Raw genomic sequence first — 21,923 nt, 5'->3', positions numbered from 1 at the left:
TTTACTTCTTTCTTTTCAACTTATATTCTGTTACCTTTATTTATTTCACTGGCTAGAACTTCCAGTAATATGTGGAATAAAGGTAGATAAAATAGATATTTGTGCTTTAGTCCTAATCTTAGGAAAAAAGGCATTAGGTCATTTACATGTATGATGTAAATGTTATGATGTAAAATGTATTTTAACTGTGATGTTAACTGTGAATTATCTTAGATGCTATATCAGGTTGAAAATTCCCTTCTATTCTTTGTTGTTGAGAGATTTTTATAATAAATAGATATTGAATTTTGTCAAATACTTGGTATACATCTATTGAGATGATCATGTGGTTTTTCTTGTTTCTTTTTGTGTCTGTTAATATAGAAAACGGCATTAACTGTTAAATATTGAATGAACTTTTTTTCATTACTGAGGTTAGCTCATTTGGTTGCGCCTGTGTTAATGAAGAAAGTTGATCTGCAGTTTTTTTTTTCTTGTAATATCTTTTGTCTAGTTTTGGTATAAGTAATGCTAGCCTCATAGAATGAGTTGGAAAATATTTCCTCCTATTTCATTTTTAGGGACAGTTTCTGTAAAATTGGCCTTATTGCTTCCTTAAACATTTAATAGGATTCACTAGTGAAGCCATCTGGGCCTGGAGTATTCTTCCTGGGAAAGATATTAGCTATAAATTCAATTTTTTGGCTGGGCACGGTGGCTCACGCCTGTAACCCCAGCACTTTGGGAGGCTGAGGTGGGCGGATCACGAGGTCAAGAGACTGAGACCATCCTGGCTAATGTGGTGAAACCTCGTTTCTACTAAAAAAATTAGCCAGGCGTGGTGGCAGGTGCCTGTAGTCCCAGCTACTCGGGAGGCTGAGGCAGGAGCATGGCGTGAATCCAGGAGGTGGAGCTTGCAGTGAGCCAAGATTGCGCCACTGCACTCCAGCCTGGGCAACAGAGCAAGACTGTCTCAAAAAAAAAAAAAAAAAAATTCAAAATTTTTTTTGCTTGACCACTGACTATTTCAGTTTCCTATTCTTGTTGAGCAAGTTGTGGTAGTTGGTGTCTTTCAGGAAATTTATCCATTTCATTTCAGTTGGGTTTACTGCCATTAAGTTGTTTATAATATAAAACATTATTATGCCTTTAATAACTGAAAAATCTTTACAAAGCATTTTGATCTAAAGGAAAGGGGGAACACATCCCATTAAAAATCTGTGATATACAGCTAAAGCAATGCTTAGAGTGTAATGTATAGCACTAAATGTCTACATTGTAAACAAGGTCTACAATCAATGATCTATAGTTCTACATAGGAAACTAGAGAAAAGAGATAAAATAAAACTCAAAGTAATCAGGGAAAAGGAAAATTTAAAGATAACATTAAAAATAATAAACAGGCAAACAGTAGTGATTCAATAAAACCCAAAACTGGTTATTTGAGAAAAGTAGCAAAATTCGTAAACCTCTAGCCAGACTGATATTGGGAATGAGAGAGAACACATCACTCCAGATCATATAGACATTTGCAGGAAAATAAGAAAATTATAAACAAGTTTATGCCAATAAATTTGACAACAATGGACAGATTCCTTGAAAGAAACAAATTATCAAAGCCATTGAAATGGAATAGACAATGTGAATAGCTCTATATCTAATAAAGAAGTTAAATGTGTGGTCTCAAAAGAAAACTCCAGGCCCAGATGACTTCATTGGTGAATTCTACCAAACATTTAAAGAAGAAATATTACCAATCTTACATAAATTCTTCCTGAAAATGGAAAACGGGGGCCTTTTTTAAATATCAGGACTTCAACTGATTAAATGAAGCCCATCTACAAACTAATCCGGAGTAACAAAAGGCAACAGATCAGTGGTTGCTTTGGGGCAGGATGGGAAGTAGCGAGGGATAAATTGCAAAGGAGCACAAAGAAAATTTTTGAGTGATGGATATTTTATAATACTAATTGTGGTGATAGTTTCATGGATTTCACATATGTCAGACATAAAATCGTATAGTTTAATATGTGCTGTTTATTATATATCAATCATACCTCTATAAAACTGTAAAAAATAAAATATTTAAAAAGAATCGCCAGGTGCGGTGGCTCACACCTGTAATCCCCGCACTTTGGGAAGCCAAGGCGGGTAGATCACGAGGTCAGAAGATCGAGACCATCCTGGCTAACACAGTGAAACCCCGTCTCTACTAAAAATACAAAAACAAAATTATCTGGGCGTGGTGGCGGGCGCTTGTAGTCCCAGCTACTCAGGAGGCTGAGGCGGAAGAATGGCGTGAACCCGGGAGGCAGAGCTTGCAGTGAGCTGAGATCGTGTCACTGCAATCCAGCCTGGGTGACAGAACGAGACTCCATCTCAAAAAAAAAAAAAAGAATCTATGATATCATATATACACATTTAATACATAAAATAAAATTAGGTATACTGTGGATATATCCCCAAATACATTAAACTAGTATTTTAAAAATTGTACCTTTTTTGACAATAAGATCTGGAAATGTTAAGTTTTGTTCTTTTATTTCTTTGACTTTTCCAATCTGTCCCCTCTTTACCACAAATATCCACATTGCTATGGAAGATTTCAGATCGGTACCAAAAATGCAAATAGAACAGTTAATGAACTCTTTTTAGACTTCAAAGGTAGTTTCTTGAACTGTGACCACATACAACAACATGGGTGACTCACAAAAAGAAGTAAAAGAAACAATTGGTAAAAGAGAACATACTATATAATTTCATTTATATGTAGCTCAAAAGCAGGCAAAACTAACACATGGTGTTAAAAGTCAGGATATTAGTTACTCCTTTGGTTACAGTGACTAGAAGGAGTAGAAGAGCTCCTTTTGGGTTCTGTTTTTGTTCTGTTGCTTGATCTGGGTGGTGGAATTTTTAATACAAATTTACATTTCATAGGCAAATTCTTGAAAATCAAGAGCCTAGACGGATGGGAGGATTAGAGTGTATGCATTGGAAAGAGAGCAAAGAGAGAAGCAAATTACCTTGCCCACCTCCCTCCCACTTTTCATCTATCCTGGGTAATGAGAAGGAGAGTTATGTGATAAGACTTTATAGGAGACAGTATAACTTGTGTTCAAAGGGATAACGTGGCATAGAGGGGCCTCAGATAAAGGAGAGATTTCAACACAGAGAGAATGGCAAACACGAGGAAGACTCCTGCAAGCTGAGCCAAGGCATTCAGAGAGACCATACTTGCTTTACACTAGAAACCATCACATCTTTGCAGGGAAGCCAAGTCAGCTGTGCTCATCACTGCCGAGAGATGGATGTCTAGTAAACAGCTGCCTATAAACCCTTTTCATTTTCGAGTAAGATGCTGTACATGACCTGAAGTTTTGCTGAGTCCTAGCCCTTGTCAATAACCCAGGGCACTATAAAGTCCCCTTAAGGACAGGGTTAGATTCTTTATTCTTGCTGATTTTGGTTAGGAGGGGCTTTAGGCTGGGCGCGGTGGCTCACGCCTGTAATCTCAGCACTTTAGGAGGCCAAGGCAGGCAGATCACTTGAGCCCAGGCGTTTGAGACCAGCCTGGGCAACATGACGAAACCCCATCTCTACCAAAAAGTACCAAAAAATTTGCAAGGAGTGATGGCTCATACCTGTACTCGCAGCTACCCAAGAGGCTGAGGTGGGAGAACCACATGAGCCCAGGAAGTCGAGGCTGTGGTAAGCTGTGATCACACCACTGCACTTCAGCCTGGGTGACAGAGTGAGACCCTGTCTAGAAAGAAAGAAAAAGGAAAGAAAAGAAGGAAAGAAAGAGAGAGAAAGAAAGAAAGAAAGAAAGAAGGAAAGAAAGAAAGAGAAAGAAAGAGGGAGGAAGGAAGGAAGGAAGGGAGGGAAAGAAAGAAAGCGAGCCTTTAAAGGGACGTAACAGAAATGAGATGGGTAAAGGAAGGCAGGCAAGTCTTAGACCTGGATGGTAGCTGACAACTTTGGGGAAGAAGAAAACTTTTTTCCCTGACTCTCCTGGTCTCTGAAGTGGGAGTGATTGCTGTCGGATGCAATCACCTTCTCTGGCTGACTGCCATTAAAGTGAAGCATAGAAGATACTTGCCAGGGCTTTCCCTCTGCAGCAGATATCCTTGATATTGTTTATAAATCTGAATATGAAACTATCTCATTTATTTGTCCAATATTCTACTGGGAAGGAAGTAAATGGTTGATTTCAGTGGAGATAGACTAGCACTTTCATAATATTATAATATTATATCAGTAAACTTTTAGTAACCTCATAGGTTTCATTGTCTGGTTTTCTTAGAAATGGATTCAAATCTCACTATAGACTTTTGATAGTATTGGTTCTCAGCTGCTAGAATATTTTCTGAATTTATGGGAAACTTGCAATCTCTTATTCTGATTTTGTGGTAGTCAAACCATGACTAAATAACAGGTTGAAAAAATTCATGGCAGTCTACATCATGTAACCATCACCATCACCTTTTCTGCTCTGGATGAATAATGTAGGAAAATTATCAGACAGAAATCAAGATTGCTTACAAATAAAGAAAAGTCTATACAGGCTCACAAACATTTCTTGAGGAAATGCATGTTCAAATAATGATCTAACAAAGAAATTTTTAAAAGTCTGATTCCCATATCGAATCCTCAGAAATGTCTCTTTTGCTCTGCTAATTGCAGATTTGGGGAATATGCTAGTACCAATCAAAGTAACCACTAAAATTACTGGGGAAGGCAATAACTGGGGTCAATCATCTTATATATTAAGGAGCTTCAGTTTTCTTTTGTGTAAAATTAAGAGTTTTGGCCAGATAAACTTTAAGATCCCTTCCAATGGGTAACTTTTCCCCCTGACTTTATTTTAGATAAAGTTTTCTTACATTTAGCCAAACAGAGGCCTAGGGAATCTTTTTTGTATCCTTTGCTTAATCAACTTCAATGGAATCTTGAGGAGAAAAATAAAATATTTAAACTAATCCTAACACTAACAAGTAATTTCTGCTATGGATTCATAATGGCCAGGCTTCCCTGCAGAGAGAAAAGGAACATTTGTAATGCTCTTGGGAAAAGCTTTTGTTTTAGTCACAATGATAGTGAAAATTTCACTTCTGAAAAAAAAAAAAAAAAAAGTGTGCCCTGGCTTTTCAGGCTTTGCTGCTATTGAAGAGCATGGTTTCTCTCAAAAGGGGCTAATCTGCAAGGCTTGCTTGAGAAGAGTATAACAAATTGAATGGAACCAAATGTCTGGGTTTTTTAGTGAAGAACAATGCTATCGGGAGAGAGCATTTTATTGTTTTTAGTTCTTTTCTCATTGAAAGGGACTTTGGGGGCATTATGGAGCAGTAAAACATTGCAAAGGCAGTGTTTCAGTCTTGAAAAGAAGAAGAATGAGGAGATGACATTGATTTTGTGGGTAAGGCGGGCATGGTGAATCACCACTAAATTGAATTGTATTGTGACGAATTTTAACTAACTTTCTCAAATGAAAGTTTTAGTCTATGTAAAAGGATTTTTAAAATCAGAATTTGTAATTAAGACTGTTATGACTACTTTTCTTCTTTTCTTTAATCCAGCCTGCATGCAATTACAATTCATTCAATTACCAGGGCATTGAATATTATTATGCGAAATCTAACAAGAAGGACTATTAAATATAGAACCTTGAATGCATGATAAAAATGAACATTATTACTTTGGCTTGGGGTCATATTTGGTACTTAGAAATTTAGAAATATTCACATGAATCCTACTTAAAAAGCAGCAGACTCAAGGAGTTGCTTTTCACTGGGATTTCTGTTGTTGTCTTGCCAAGTTTTATGGACACTCGACATTTTTGTGAAAATAATTTCATGCTCCCAGGCAGAAAACTGAAAAAGCCAGTTTATTTTGCCTTGTGACAATCTTACAAAGCCTTGCTTCTTATTTGTTTGAGTTCCTCTTATTTAAATGGTCTAGTCATTTTTGAGTTAATGCTTAATGTTACACACTTGCCATTTACTAGTGTCCTGGCAGTATTTCCCAAACTCTCCTCATCATGAGAATTTCATGGGGTACTCATTAAAAATACAGAGTCTTGTGCACTATTCCAAACCTACTGTTATAGACTCCGTTAGGTGGGGCCTGGAAATTAAATTTTTAAAAATATCCGCAGTGATTTTTATGCGTATATTTGGGAAACACTGTTCTAATAAAAGTAAGTGTTTACCCTAGAAGGTATTAATTGAACCTTGAGTTTTGAAAAGACCTTTCCTGTCTAAGGCTAAGGTTTTTTTTTTTTTTTTTGAGAGAGAACCTCACTCTGTTGCCCAGGCTGGAGTACAGTGGTGTGATCTTGGCTCACTGCAACCTCCAACTCCCGGGTTCAAGCAATTCTCCTGCCTCAGCCTCCCGAGTAGCCTGGACTACAGGTGCCCACCACTACACCCAGTTATTTTTTGTATCTTTTGTAGAGACGGGGTTTCACTGTGTTGGCCAGGCTGGTCTCAAACTCCTGACCTCAGGTGATCCGCCCACCTCAGCCTCCCAAAGTGCTGGAATTACAGGCTTGAGCCACCACACTCGGCCTCTAAACTTTCTTTCAAATTTACAACTGCGTCTTCTTACATTTTCTGGAAACAGTCTCTCATTCAAACACTTTTTCCTGTCTTCAACCCCTATCTCTACCAGCCCTTATAAGACTAGTTCACTAGTAATATTTTCTTAACTAATAAAATGGGGATAATTTTGAAATGTAAAGCTATTTTCATTTCTGATAATCTCTAATTTCTGCTTGTCCCACAGTTTCTCCACTCAGCCATTCATTGTTTCATGGAGGCAGAGAGAAGCCAGGTGAGAAAGAATCATTGCTCAATTTGAGATTTCAACCAGATTTATTTAAATCCACAGGAATACAATGGCTTTATAAGGAAGACTATATAGAAAGTAAAACACTTTTCTACATTCCAGAAATTCTTCTAATATAGTAAGAGCTTCAAGATATAGTGTAATAAACCAGAATAGAGAGAAGATGAAAAATGTACAGTAGGCCCCTGATACACAGATGGGGAGAAAGCTCTTCTACTACTGGGAAGAGAAGCCAAGAAAGAAAAAAGTGACAAGATATTAAACACAAATGTCCTTGCTGCTCTCTGCTTTGGGATCAAATATGGGAGGGGCAATGGAGTAGAATCATTTAAATATTTTTGAGGGAACTAAAGAAGCATTGGAATTAGTACTCCCCTTCCCCACAAGTGGAAGCTTCTCAAAGAAGACTTGCATTTTCTACTGCAGCATGGGAGCAATAGAGAAGCATTGGAAAAGAGGCCTGAGGAGGTTAGCGGACAAGAAGTGACCTGGAACTGGAATTAGAAAACCACAAAGTGTGGGAACATTATGACCAGACAAAATGGCAAGGTCTACAGTTCTCAGTAGTTAATAATGTGATGCCAAGATTAGGCGGGACCAGCTACACTGGCAACACTGCGCAAGACAATGGTTATCCAGCAGAGGTCAGAATGCGCCAGCAACAGCTTGGGGAGCACAAGACTCCCACTGCCTCCATATGCCCCATGGCACCCGGGAGGAGGAAAGGAGGGCAGGGAAGGAATATTGAAAGGATCGGTAAATATGAAAAAATGCTTTTAAAGTGAAAGAAATGCTTTCAATTAATTGAAGTACTTTTTCTGGTATCAACAGAAATGATGAGTCATGGCAAGAGCAAATCAATGCTAGGTAATAAAGGTTTTTTTGTACATCTGAATTGTAGTGTGAAAATTTCAGCCTGTCATAGCACCAAATGCAATAGACAATTTTCTGTTCTTATTCGTCCTGTTTTCAGCATTGGTAGTTGACCACTCTGTAATCCTTAAATCTATTTTTATTACATCACATTATACTAGTTTTTCTCTTGTTTCTCTGGCTCTTACTTCCCTCACAACCTTCTTTCATGTATTCTTTGAATGTTGTACCATGGATTCCATACTCAGTTCTCCTCTCATTTTAGATACTCTCCCGTGATGACCTCATCTTTCTTACGGTTTCAATGGTCATAATTTCAAATACACATTCCAAGACTCAGCCTCTCTGCTTCCTGAGATCTATTGGTCATTTCCATAGATATCTCATAAGCATCTCAATTTCCATCGGCCTCAAACTGTTCCCCTAGTTGTTCACAGAATGAGCTGGAAAGTGTTCTTTCCTGTTCAATTTTCTGTAACATTTTCTGGAGAATTAGTAATATTTCTTCCTTAAATGCTTTGTAGAATTTATCAGTAAACAAGCTTGATCTAAAGTTTTTTGGTGGAAGACTATTAACCAAAAATTTAATTTTAAAAACATATACAGGGCTATTTAGGCTATCAATTTCTTTTTAAGTGAGCTTTGGTAGTTGTGACTTTTAAGACAATTGTCTATCCCATCTAAGTTTTAACATTTATTGGCATTAAGTTGTTCCTGATATTCCCTTATTACTATTTTAATGTTTGTAATGTCTATAGTGATGTTTCTTCTTTTTGCCTGACCAGATTGGCTAGAGAGTTACAAATATTATTAGAGCTCCCAAAGAATCAGCTTTGATTTCATTGATTTTCTCTTTTATTTATATGTTGACATATTTATTGATTTCTGCTCTAATTTTTATTACCTTTATTACCTTTCTGTTTTCTTTGGATTTGCTTTTTTTTTTTAAGTTTCTTAAATTTAATGTGGAGGCCATTTGTTTCAGACCTTTCTTTTCTTATGTAGGCTGTTAGTACTAAATAGTTCTCCCTGAAGACTGCTTTAGTTGTATTCCAGACATTTTGATATGATATTTCATTCAATTCAATGTACTTTCTAATTTCCATTTGAATTGCTTTTTTATTCATGGGTTATTTAGAAGTATTACTTGGTAATTGTACATTTTGTGGTTTTCTATATATCTTTTTATTAATGATATCCAGTTTAATTCAATTTTTGTCAGAGAACATATAATGTATGAATTTAATCATTTTACATTTATTGAGACTTGTTCTATGGCCAGAATATGACATATCTTAATAAATGTTCTATGTGCATGAAAAGAATGTGTAGTTTGCTGCTGTGGGTGGATTGTCCCATAAATGTGTATTAAATTGGTTGATAGTATTGTTCAAGTCTTTACAGTTCTGTCCAATTTTTATATCAATTAATTAGAGAGGGATCTTGAAATCTCCAACTATATTTTTAGATTTATTTGTTTCTCCTCTCTGTTCTATCAATTTTGCTTCATGTACTTCTAAGTTCTCTTATTAGGTAAATAGTTGTTTATGATTTTTATATCCTCTTGATGAATTATGAAAATCGATTAATTTTCATAATTATGTAAAAACCTATTTCCTTGTAAGAATTTTTGCTCTGAAACCTAATTTGTGTCATATGAATATAGTCACTCAAGCTGTCTTTTAGTTAGTATTAGCATGTTACAATTTTCTATCCATTGAATGTCAACCTATTTGTGCATTTATATTTAGAGTGGATTTATTGCCGACATAATATAATTGGAAATTGCTTTTCTTGCTAACATGACAATCTTTCCCTTTTAATTGAAATCTTTAGACATTTGTATTTATTGTTATTGATATGGTTAGTTGAGTTTAAATCTATCATTATGTTATTTGTTTTATATGTGTCCTTTTGTTGTTTTATTCTTACTTTATTGTGGCAAGAACACTTAATACGAATCTACCTTCTTAATAGATATTTAAGTGTACAATACAACATTGTTAACCATAGGTACAATTTTGTAAAGGAGATCTCTAGAGCTTATTTATTTTGCATTATTGAAGCATCATACTACTGATTAGCAACTCCCCATTTCTCCTTTACTCCAGCCCCTGAAAACCACCATTCTATTCTGCTTCTATCAGACTATTTTAGATACTTATATAGTGGAGTCATGTGGTATTTGTATCGGACTGATTTCTTTCACTTAGCATAATGTCCTCCATGCTGTCACATATTGCAGGATTTCCTTCTTTTATAAGGCTAATATTCCGTTACATGTATGTGTCACATTTTCTTTATTCATTCATCCATCAGTGGGCGTTTAGGTTGTTCCTACATCTTGGCTATTTTGAATAGTGCTGCAATGAACATGAGAGTGCTAATTTTCCTTGAGATTCTGATTTCAATTCTTCTGAATAAATACCCAGAAGTAGAATTGCTGGATCATGTGGGAATTCTATTTTTAATTTTTTGAGGAACCTCTGTACTGTTTTCCGTAATGACTGTACCATTTTGCATTCTTATCAGCAGTATGCAAAGATTCCAGTTTCTCCGCACCCTTGCCAACACTTACTGTCATATATTCTAACGGGAGTGAGGCAATATCTCATTGTGGTTTTGATTTTCATTTCCTTGATGATTAGCGCCATTGAGCATCTTTTTACATATGCGTTGTCCATTTCTATGTCTTCTTTGGAAAAAATGTCTGTTCAAGTCCAGAGCTTAGTTTTTAAACCGGGTTGATAGTTTCCTTTGCTATTGAGTTGTAAGAGTTTCTAATATCTTTTGGAAATTAACCCATTATCAGATATTTGGTTTGCAAATATTTTCTCCAATTCCATAGGTGCCTTTTCATTTTGTTGTTTGTGTTCTTTACTGTGTGGAAACCTTTTAATGTGATATAGTCCCACTTGTCTATTTTCAATTTCTGCTTGTGTTTTTGGTGTTATAATTATAAATTCATTGCCAGGACCAATGCCATGAATTTTTTCCCCAATCTTTTCTTCTAGGAGTTTTATACTTTCAAGGCTTACATTTAAGTCTTTAGTCCATTTTGAGTTGATTTTTGTTTATGGTGTAGGATGAATCCCATCTGTTCTTTACTCCATATTTCCTCTTTTCTCTGCCTTCTTTTGGATAGATAGTGTATATTTTTTACAATTCTATTTTATCTTCTTTGTTAGCTTAATTGTTATTATTTTATGTTTTGGTTTTTAGTAATTGCTTTAGGGATTATCGTGCATGCCTTTAATTTATCACAGTTTACCTTCAAATGATATTATGCCACTTCACATAGAAGAACTTTACAACAGAACTTCTTTACACTTCCTGTTCCCTTTCAGCCTTTGTGCTGTAGGACATTTTAATTCTAGAGATGTATTCAACCCAACAATATATTGTTTTCATGTTTACTATAGGCAATCGTCTCTTAAAGGTATCTGAAAATTAAGAAAAACTTTATAGTTAACCACATATTTACCGTTTTCAGTACTCATTATTCTTTTCTGTACATTTAAATTTTCCTCTGATATCTCTTTCCTTCTGAAGACCTTCCATTATCATTTCTCACAGTATATGTTTGCTTATCACTAATTCTTTCAGTGTTTTATGTATGAGAAAGCCTTTTGTGTGTGTGTTTCATTTTGAACGGTACTTTTATTGGTATCAAAATATATTCTAAGTTGACAGTTTTTTTTCCTTTCAGTCCTATGAAAACGTTCCACTGTTTTCTGAATTACATTGATCACCGAAATATTGTTAGCCAAATTTAGAACTTAACTGTAGCATCCGTATACTATTTTATGGCCTATTTTGTTTGTTTACTATTTCTCCCTTGTTTACATTTGTATACAAGTTTGAATTTGCATTTTTTGTCTCAATGTGTTTTTTTCTTTATGTGTACATTTTATTAAAAACATTTTTATTAGTTACTTCAAACATTTTATGAAAAGGCCAGAATATAGAGAAGTAAACCAACAAATAAAATAGTTGTACTTACATGGTACCTTGGAAGCATAAGCATAAATAAAATAGTATAGATGAAGTTTTTCTATTAGCTCACTGCTGTATCTTAGAGAAGGCCCACAGAGTTGGTGAATAAGATAAATGTGGTTGAAAAGAACAACAAGAAATCTCTAGAGCCTAAGTGCTGTCCAATGAATAGAGGCCTAGATAAAATGTCATAGTGTAGACCAAAAACATGTGTGTCAGTGGAAGGGTCTGGGCACTTCAGATCGGGGTTTGGAGGGAGCTGAGTATACTAAAAAAGAGCAATTGGAGCTGAAGGCAAGCTTTGTCTAGTTCACAATGTTGCCAAGAAAAAACACTGATCTTTTGTGTGGGATCATACATGCTATGATGCCTCTATGTCTGACAGTCTAACTAGAATATGAGCATATATAAATGTGTCTAGCTTAATACATAAGCTCCAAAGACAGCCAGGAACATTCTTTTACTTTGAACAGAACAGTATTAAGAATTTAAATAGGTTCTTTCTCTGAAATGTTAATAAGGGATAGGTCAAAGAAAATAGAGTAAACATCCATTTTTAGTTGTTTAGTACTGTATCTTCACTCATGCTACAAATCCCCAGAAATGTTAAAAACATTAAGTTTGCAAATATATGCATAGCTTCAATAAAAAACATAAAGGTTAATAATTAACAGGATAAGAATTCTGGGAGGCTTATGAAAGATGAAAAACACACAGACTCCGTAATCTATAATGCTTATAATGATGCTGCAGAAGATGGAAGGAAATACCAGAACCAATAAGGATAAACATTTATAAAATCCCAAATCTAGATATATTGCAGCAAAATTTTGAATATCTTAATAGAGAGGAATCCACTGTTACCAAAGACAAACCCAAAATTATCTATATGGGGAAAGAAAAATCATATAGACATCAGACTGACATCAGGCTTCTCATAAACAGTCATTCTGTAAATATAATGAATCAATATCTTCTGAGAATAACCAACATTTATTGAGGACTGTTCTAAGCATTTTCCAATTTAATTCTCCTAACATTATTATGTGCATACCATTATTGTTTCCATTTCACAGATAAGGAATTAAAGTACAGAGAAGCCAAGTAGCCTGCACAAGATCACATAGCTAGAAAATGACGTGGCACAGAGTAGTTGAAAATACACCAGGCTAAGAGTCAGAGTCCTGGATTCAAGTTCTTGCTGATGACTGTTGACTTCTCTTCTAGCGTTAATAATCTGTAATTATGCAATTCTTCTATATTTAAGGCACCTTTGTATATGCAGTGAAGAATGACAAATGCGATAGAATCTCGACTGATCTAGACTCAGGAAATTAAAAACACAGGTCAAAATCTCCAAACTGTCATTCCAAATGTGGACATAGGAAAAAAATTTTAATGTCGATAGTTAGATATTTTATTTTACCTTATATTTTTGGTAGGTACACTGGCTTTCCATTTAGGAGAGAGATAAAGTGTTTCATTAGAATGAACTTGTTTGAATAAAAACAATGTAGATACTCATGCAGTGTGTGTGAAGATGTGCCCCAAGTCATGAGGGTGTATGTAAAGAAGTAAAGTTTGGAAAAGCTGAACTTGAGAGTGGTTCTCCTTTGTTGGACTGCTAAATTTTGATCAACACATAACATTTCTTTATTTTTATTTGTTATTATTACTTACTGTTACAGTGATGACTTTCAACTACTCTTTGCTGAGTGGGTTCTAAGACAAGAAGGTTATAACTTGCTTGGAAAAAGAGCTTAGAAGGATACAGTAATATCAAGGCATTGTTTGTGTTAGGTGGAACTACATGAAATTGCCAGTCAGAAACTGTCCAATATCAGTAATTCACATGATTTGACTTGTATGTTAGTGTTAGGGTCACCTGCTGTGCAACAAACCACCCCAAAATTCAGTGGCTTAAACAACAGATGGTTTACCATGTCTAATGATTCTGAGTTTTGGGGGGCTGAAGGTAGCTCCACATCTTGATGTGTGTGGGAGCATGCATCTACAGATTGGAAAGGAATTATTGGGAACCAGGTTTGTTGGCCAGGTACCACAAAAACATTTCTTTGATGAATATCAGAGAGATGAGTCAGGGTAGTTCTATTCAAACAAAGACACAATGTGACAAGTGAGTAGTATCATTGTGGATGCTATTTATTCCTTAGGGTGTGCTAATAAAAATTATACTCAAAAGGGTACTGTGACATGAAAATGTCCAAAAACACTGATTCATAATCTAAGTGGAGTGATAAGATTGCCATAATTCGAGTAAAGACTGATTAACAGGTAGAGATAAAAACTGAAAAGGGGGCAAACACTAGCTCTGGCCAGGAGGGACTGAAGTAATCAAGCATAGGTCCATGGAGGAGGTGTTATTTGATCTGTGTCATGAATCAAGGGATAAGATTTAGACAAGTTAATATGAGGAATGGCAGAGACATTCAAAGTAAAGGGGAAAGATTCAGCAAAGGTGTGAAGGTAGCAAAGTCTTGGATGTCTATGTAGAGAAGAGTATATTGGTCTATTTGGCAGAAACATGAGGGTGCGTAAAAGAGTACAGTGAGAACCAAGGTTGGAAAACTGAGTGGTAATGAATTGAAGGCCTTGAATGGCAGACTTCAGGGTTGGGCCTTGTTCAGCAGTGAAAGCCATTGAATGGGACTAACAAGATCAGAACAAGTCTTAAGGAGGCTGGCGCCTCATGTTGGGCTTGTATTTTCTATCCATACCTCTACTCCCTGACTATTCCCACAGACTCTCCTCCCAGATTCCTCCCTCTACTGGTAATTATCTTTTTGTTATTTAATGCCAGGGCTGCCACATTACTGAGAAACAGGAGAACCAGTTTTCTTATGTTATACATGTATGCAACAGGATATTATATAACTATTAAATGACATTCTCCAAAATTATTTATGGACCTCAGGAAATGCTCATGTTAATAAATTAATAAAAGCAGAAAAGTCCTGGTGTGGTGGCTTATGCCTCTAATCCAAGCACTTTGGGAGACTGAGGCAGGCAGATCACCTGAGGTTGGGAGTTTGAGACCAGCCTGACCAACATGGAGAGACCCTGTCTCTACTAAAAATACAAAAAATTAGATGGGCGTGGTGGTGCATGCTTGTAATCCCAGCTCCTCAGGAGGCTGAGGCAGGTGAATCGCTTGAACCTGAGAGGCAGAGGTTGCCAGTGAGCCGAGATCACGCCATTGCACTCCAGCCTGGGCAACAAGAGCAAAACTCAGTCTCAGGAAAAAAAATAAAAAAAAGCAGATTAAAATTATATATATAATTTGAATGCATCATAAAAATCTGAAGCTGAGAAACTTCATGTACATATATACAGAGAAGAAGAAATCTAAGTGTTAAAATTGATAGTGGCATTAAGGGTATTAGAATATATTTACAGTTATAGTCAGAAAAGGTTTTTTTTTTGCATTAATCACAGCAAGTAAGTCTTCAAACAGAAACCAAGTAAAAATAGCATCATACCTGAACTTGGGAATTGGAATCCTCAAAGACCCATAAATATTCAGGGCTTTGAGATCCAGATATGGGGTGAGACAGCTGCTTTGATGGAGTATTTGAATGTTTGCTCCAAAGAGAATAGAAAGGATAGGAAAGTACTTGAATAATCTTTCACCACCAAGCTGCCTCTGAATTTCTAAATAAAGCCTTGAGTGGAGGGAAGATAACATGAGGAGCCTGCACACCATCACTCCACACTCTCATAAGGCTTGCAGTTGGGTGACCCAGCCATAACCATTTGGTAAAAATGTTACACTGAAGGGAAATATGGAGGTTGAAACTGCCAGGCACAATCATTTCACCAGCTATCCAGCCTCGAAATGGTACCTTATGCAAATTTTGATTTTTATCCCTCAAGCATCTTTTGTTCCCTCTTTTCCAGTCTTGAATAGTATATTATTATACTATGCGAATCTGCTTAGACAGAAGCAGATTAAGGAGGACTTATGGAAATCCAGGGAAAGGAGAAAAAGTGTCATATAGTTATTCTAAATCATCGTATGTGAACAACAAGATTTATTAATTCATTGATTTGCTCAGAAATTTCAACCAAGTAGCTCTGAAATTTTGTCTATGTCTTTGACGTGAGAAAATTGTCCTCCTATCTGTCTCTCCCAGATTTACTCTTCCTAACTGAGGTCTGCTTTTTGACCCCTCTTTCTGCTATCCCAAGGGAACACGGGCTGTTCGATGGCTTAGCTGAATAGCTGGAGTCCTAGTTTTTCAAATTCTCCAAACCAAGTCAAAAAACTTTAGAAGGCTTTTACAGGTATTTTTAGAGCTTTCCCAGAAAAAGAAAGGAGAAATGTGACTAACAGTAGCAAGGGAATTCTAGATAACTAGATCTTTCTTTTTCCTATTTCCTCTTGAAGAAAGATATCATCAGCATCTTAGGATAATGAAAACATAAGCCAACTTGTTTCTTTTCAATCAATAGATGAGGTTGTGACCAACATACTGAAAGAGGTGGGGAGAATAAGGGCCTTGAAAGTTTTCTTTCATTCAGTGATACCATTGCTCCGGGGTTGACCCTGTTGCAATAGTTCTTCGGGCTGACCAAAGCTGAGGAACAAAAATCTCTGTTTGATGTATCTGGAACATTTTTAATGGTTTCGTTACAAGAACTGTTAGCTGGTATTTATTAAGAATCTGCTACATAGTTATCCTGGATTAAGTGCTTTGCATGAATTATTTTCTTTATCTGACTGATAGGAAAACTAAACTCTAGCTCTTAAGTAATTTTTCCAAGGTTGGGACATGATAGAGCTATGGCTGACCACAGTTTGTCTGATTTCAAAGCCTGCACTATTATTCTCTATGCTGTGCTATCTTTAATTCATATACATGAAATAGACTTCCACAGGCTTAGACATCTTTGAAGGACAGATGGTAAGTAGTCCTAAAAAAGAAATTTATCTTAAGTCCTCAGTTTGTTATGGGAAGGAAGAAGGGCTGGTAATATTGCTCAGATAAGTTTTTGCTTCGTATTTGCCTGAAGAGCATACGAATCCCAGAGTACTTATGCTAAACATCCAGGACTGTGCACTGGACACTTATCTTATATCTGTTGAATTAAAAGAAACGTATGAGTTACAATGTTTAAACAGCCATCTGCCATCATGAGCGAATTCTTGAGGAAATTGTTTGGGACCTAAAGTACAACATATGTTCGATCTTTGTGTATATTTGTACTTTTTCAATTTGGAAACTTTGAAAGAAAGAGGTAAAAAGGGGAGTGAGAAAGAAAATGAAAAAAAAGAAAAAAGGGGGATTGTCTTAAAAGGCAAAACAAGTGTTTTGTGGTATTTTGTACTCGTGAGAGAAAGAGAAAAAATAAAGCTGCCCAAATAGACACAGCCTGACACCAAATCAGCGGTATTAACAGCAAACAAAGAGAGAAGGCCATAGGATAGTAAAGAAAACTTAGCTGAAATTAATCACTTTAGAAAAGAGAAGGATCATTCAAATTTTATGCATGGTAGGCTGAATAATGGCCCCTCAAAGAATTATCCCCGGAACCTGGGGCTACGTTAATTTATGTGGTAAAACTGACTTTGCAAATGTGATCAAGTTAAGAATCTTGAGATGAGGAGATTCTATTGCATTACTAAAGTGGGTCCAACGTAATCAAAAGGGTACTTATTAGAGGAAGTTGGGAAGGACAAGGAGAAAAGGAGATGTGACAGCAGAAGCAAAGTGACACATTTTAAAGATGGAGACAGGAGGCGAGTCAAGGAATGCAAGTGGCCTCTAGAAGCTGAAAATAGCAGGGAAATGAAATCTCCTTTGGAACCCCCAGAAGCAATGCAGCCATGCAGACACCTTGACTTAAGCCTCATAAAACTCATTTTATACTTCTTACCTCCAGAACTGAAAGATAATAGATATTTTTCAAGCCACTTAGTTTGTGATAATTTGCTAAAGCAAAAATAGGAAACTAATGTAATACATACAGTTCAGAGAATTCTAAGGATCCACAATGCAAAAAAATACCTCCTCTAGTCATTTTATTCCTCACGCTAATATCTAGTCTATCCCCCAGAACCACCTACTCTTCCTGCCTTCCTGAGCATCTTTCTTTCCCACTGGGTCTCTGCTGGTCCTCATCCTTCACACTTGAGTGACTTCAGACAGCTGTCTCCTGGTTATTGTCCCCATTCCTTCCATGCTAATTGGAGTGTGTCCCACACCTATTGCCTGGCTTCACATTTATAAGTGTTTCTACCAAAACCTTTGTTGGATATATGTTACTTAAAGATAAAAAGTCCCAGCTCTTCACAATAACATACCAAACCCTCTATCCTTCCAGTTTCTTATCATCTTCAACCATGACACAACTATAACCCTTCAATTCACTCCATTCTGTCCTGCCTCCAGGCCTGTGCTACTATTACAAACTCTGCTAAACTAGAAATGCAAGATGAGCCCTATAAAAATACAATTACAGTGGAAAACATTAATATACCACTCTCAGAATCGGTTATCTGTAACATAATAGAGAAATTGAATAATTTTGTTGAAAAAGATAGAAATAAACTTAGAATACCTCAAATAGAGAGGACATATTTAGTAGAATATTTACTAAATTGACTGTATATTTTGCCACAAAGAAAATCTTAATTTCAGATTTATAGGGCACAATCGCTGAACATAATCCAATAAATTAGAAATAAATATTAAAACATGAACAAAAATTTGGAATTATGCACAAATTAAGGATGCTGCTCTTAGCTAATTCTTGGATCAAATGGAAATCACAAATGAAAAGAATACCTACCTAGAGAGACATTCTACCAAAACCCATAGGGCATAGTAAACACTGTTGTCAGGGGAAAATGTCTTAAATGTCTTTATTATTACAGAGACCAGAGAGAAAATGAAGAATTTAATATACATGTTAAGAATTTAAAGGAAAAAATTAAGAAGATGAAATTAATTTTTAAAAGCTTAAATTGATGCAAGAGCAAACAAAAATGTAGAAAGCTATTTATTTATAAAGAACAATTAAAATAGAGAAGCCCCCTGTGAGCCTGATTAAGGAGAAAAGAGATATTGCAAAAGTATAAAAGATTAAGAATGAAGATTTCAGCATAATAATAGAAAAGTTTAAAGTCATATGAAAAGAATATTACAGGCAACAAATCTTAAAACCTGAAGGAAATACATGATTTTGTATCAAAATATAAATTATAAATTTGACTCAAGAAGACAAGATTGAAAATGTGATTCCAGATCTAAAACTGAAAGTCACTAGCATCAGCCACTTCTTGGCTGAGTTCAAAGGACTTGTAAAAAACAGTTAATTCTGATGTTATTTAAATCAGTTGTTCTCAAGTTGGCTGCAAGTGAGAATCACCTGTGAAATTTTTTTTTTTTTTTTTTGAGGTGGAGTCTCGCTCTGTGGACCAGGCTGGAGTGCAGTGGCACAATCTCGGCTCACTGCAAGCTCCGCCTCCCGGGTTCACGCCATTCTCCTGCCTCAGCCTCCCGAGTAGCTGGGACTACAGGCGCCCACCACTACGCTCAGCTAATTTTTTGTATTTTTAGTAGAGGCGGGGTTTCACCGTGTTAGCCAGGATGGTCTCGATCTCCTGACCTTGTGATCCGCCCGCCTCGGCCTCCCAAAGTTCTGGGATTACAGGCGTGAGCTACCGCGCCCGGCCACCTGTGAAATTTTTAAGTGACTCAGTTCCCAAGCTCTAACCGAGGCTAAACTATAATAGAAATTCAAATATGCGTATGTTGTTAAATCTCTCCTGTCTTTCTAATATAAGGCCGAGTTCATGAACCACGATTTAAATTGTTTCAGGTTATAAAAAAACATATAGAAGGCTCCTCTAATTCATTTTATAAAGCTAATAAAGGTGGTTTCATAACAAAACTTAATAATTACTACAAAAAAGAAAATTATAAGCTAATCTCATTTATTAAAATGTAAAATGTCTAAGTAAAATGGCATGTAGAATTCAGCAAAAAATGAAAAGAATACTTCATAACAAAATATGATGTATCCCAAAAATTTGAGAATTGATGGGTGGCTCAAATCAGGAAATCTATCAATATAATCTATTACACAAACATTTTGAATGAGAAAAAATTATGATCAAATAGTTGTGGAAAAGGCACTTTATAACATCCGTAAGTAACATTAAGTGATTAGGCAAGCATGTGCATTGTCATCATTATTAGTAAATATTGTCTTAGAAGTTCTAGAGAATGCAAAACAATGAGAACATAGAACAGGAAAAAACTTTTGAAAAAAGGTGAATCAAGTTATCTCCTTTTGCTTTCATGGTATGACTGAAAACCTGTAAAACCAACAAATTTGAGTGACAACAACAAAAAGCAGTAATAGTAAAATAGTTCGATACAAGTAAAACCTTGAAACATCAATAGCTTTTCTTTATGATGGTAATAAGGGCCAGGAAATGGAAATGAGAAAAGTATCTTTTTCCCAATAATGAGAAACACTACAAAATAATTAGAGATAAATTCGCCAATAAGATTTAAAAGGAAAATTATAAAATCTCATCGAAAGACAAAAAATTTTATTTTGTATGTAAATATAATTTAAATTTTAATGATAATTTTATTTTATATGTAAAATTAGAGAGTATGCAATAAACAAAGTCAATGGACAAACTACATTTGGCAAGAGTATTTGCAATGCTAATGTCAGATAATAAACATAAATAATATACAAAAATCTTATAAACTGATAGGAAAAGATAAGCAACTGAACAGAAAAATGAGCAAGATGTGTGAAAATTCACATGAGCAAATTCACAGAAGTGAAAACTAAAAAGATTTTAAAATATATGAAAGTAAGGATAATGAATTATGAAATAGTGTGGTATTACTTTAAATATATAGACTGTCAAAGATTACAATGAGACACAGAATGCCTACTGCAAGAGGAGATGTGAGATAAGCAGTATTCCCATATTTGATTAGGAGAAATGTGTATTATAGCCTTTTGGGAAAGGAATCTAGCAACATCTATTATTTAAAATACAATTAATTTCATTCTAGGGACTCTCTACCATAGAACTGAAGGCACCAGTATATAGGGCATATATGCTAAGATATTCGTTCGGTAGTATTCACGACAGAAAAAACTAAAATAAATTTAATGTGTTCTCATCCATTCATTAAGAAAGTATGTCTTGGCCAGTGGCAGTGGCTCACGTCTGTAATCCCAGCACTTTGGGAGGCTGAGGCAGGTGGATCACTTGAGGCCAGGAGTTCAAGACCAGCCTAGCCAACATGGTAAAACCCCATCTCTACTAAAAATAAAAAAAATTAGCCAGTCATGGTGGTGCATGCCCATAATCCCAACTACTGGGGAGGCTGAGGCAGGAGAATTGCTTGAACCCGGGAGGCAGAGGTTGCAGTGAGCTGAGATCACGCCACTACAATCCAGCCTGGGCGACAGAGGGAGACTCTGCCTCAAAAAAAGAAGTATGTCTTTACTGAACTTCCATGAGGTGTTTTGTTCCCCAGTAGATACTATGAAGTATAATAATGGGCTCCCACCTTACAGAACCCTGGTTATAGCTGAGAAGTCAAGGCATACACACGCAACAGTACCAAGCAGGATATTTCAGACAGAGGACCTGTAAGCAAAGGCAAAGGGGACAGAAAAGATATGGTGTGTTCTGGGGATGGTGAGTGATCCCACCAGAGAAGAGAATCACATCCCGCATATTAAGAAAAAAATAATTGCTAATTCTTGAGCAGTCCTAGTGAGTGAAGACAGATTGCCAAACAGCATAGAATAGGGAGCTTAGCATGGACCTTTGTTAAGATCCTAACACTTTTAAAATAAAAATCGATGTGTACTAACCAGGCTTTGAAAGGTGAAAGAGTTCTAGCAAACTAAATAATTTTAATTTCTCATAAAGTCTCTAAATAAGGGGAATGTGGTAGACATGATGAAATCAGAATCTTTGGGGCAGATGTGGAACAGTTACAATGACTGAGTGAATGTCTGCACAATGTGCCCTGGGTGAACGGGTCAGTTGCTTAAGTTTCTTATGTGGGGGAATCTCAGCTAGAGTAGACAGGCGCACAGATGTGTGTTAATCAGTTGTCTGTAATAAGGAATCTGTTACTAATGTTGAAAAGTAAATTAACATATATTAAAAGTTTTCCCTCTAATAAATGTCTCACTCATTGACATTCAGATGGTTT

The sequence above is a fragment of the Pan troglodytes genome, chromosome 1 (assembly GCF_028858775.2).
Source record: "Pan troglodytes isolate AG18354 chromosome 1, NHGRI_mPanTro3-v2.0_pri, whole genome shotgun sequence".
In the NCBI taxonomy this organism is placed as follows: Eukaryota; Metazoa; Chordata; class Mammalia; order Primates; family Hominidae; genus Pan; species Pan troglodytes.
The sequence above is the reverse complement of the archived record's forward strand: the minus strand, read 5'-3'. Positions refer to the sequence as shown.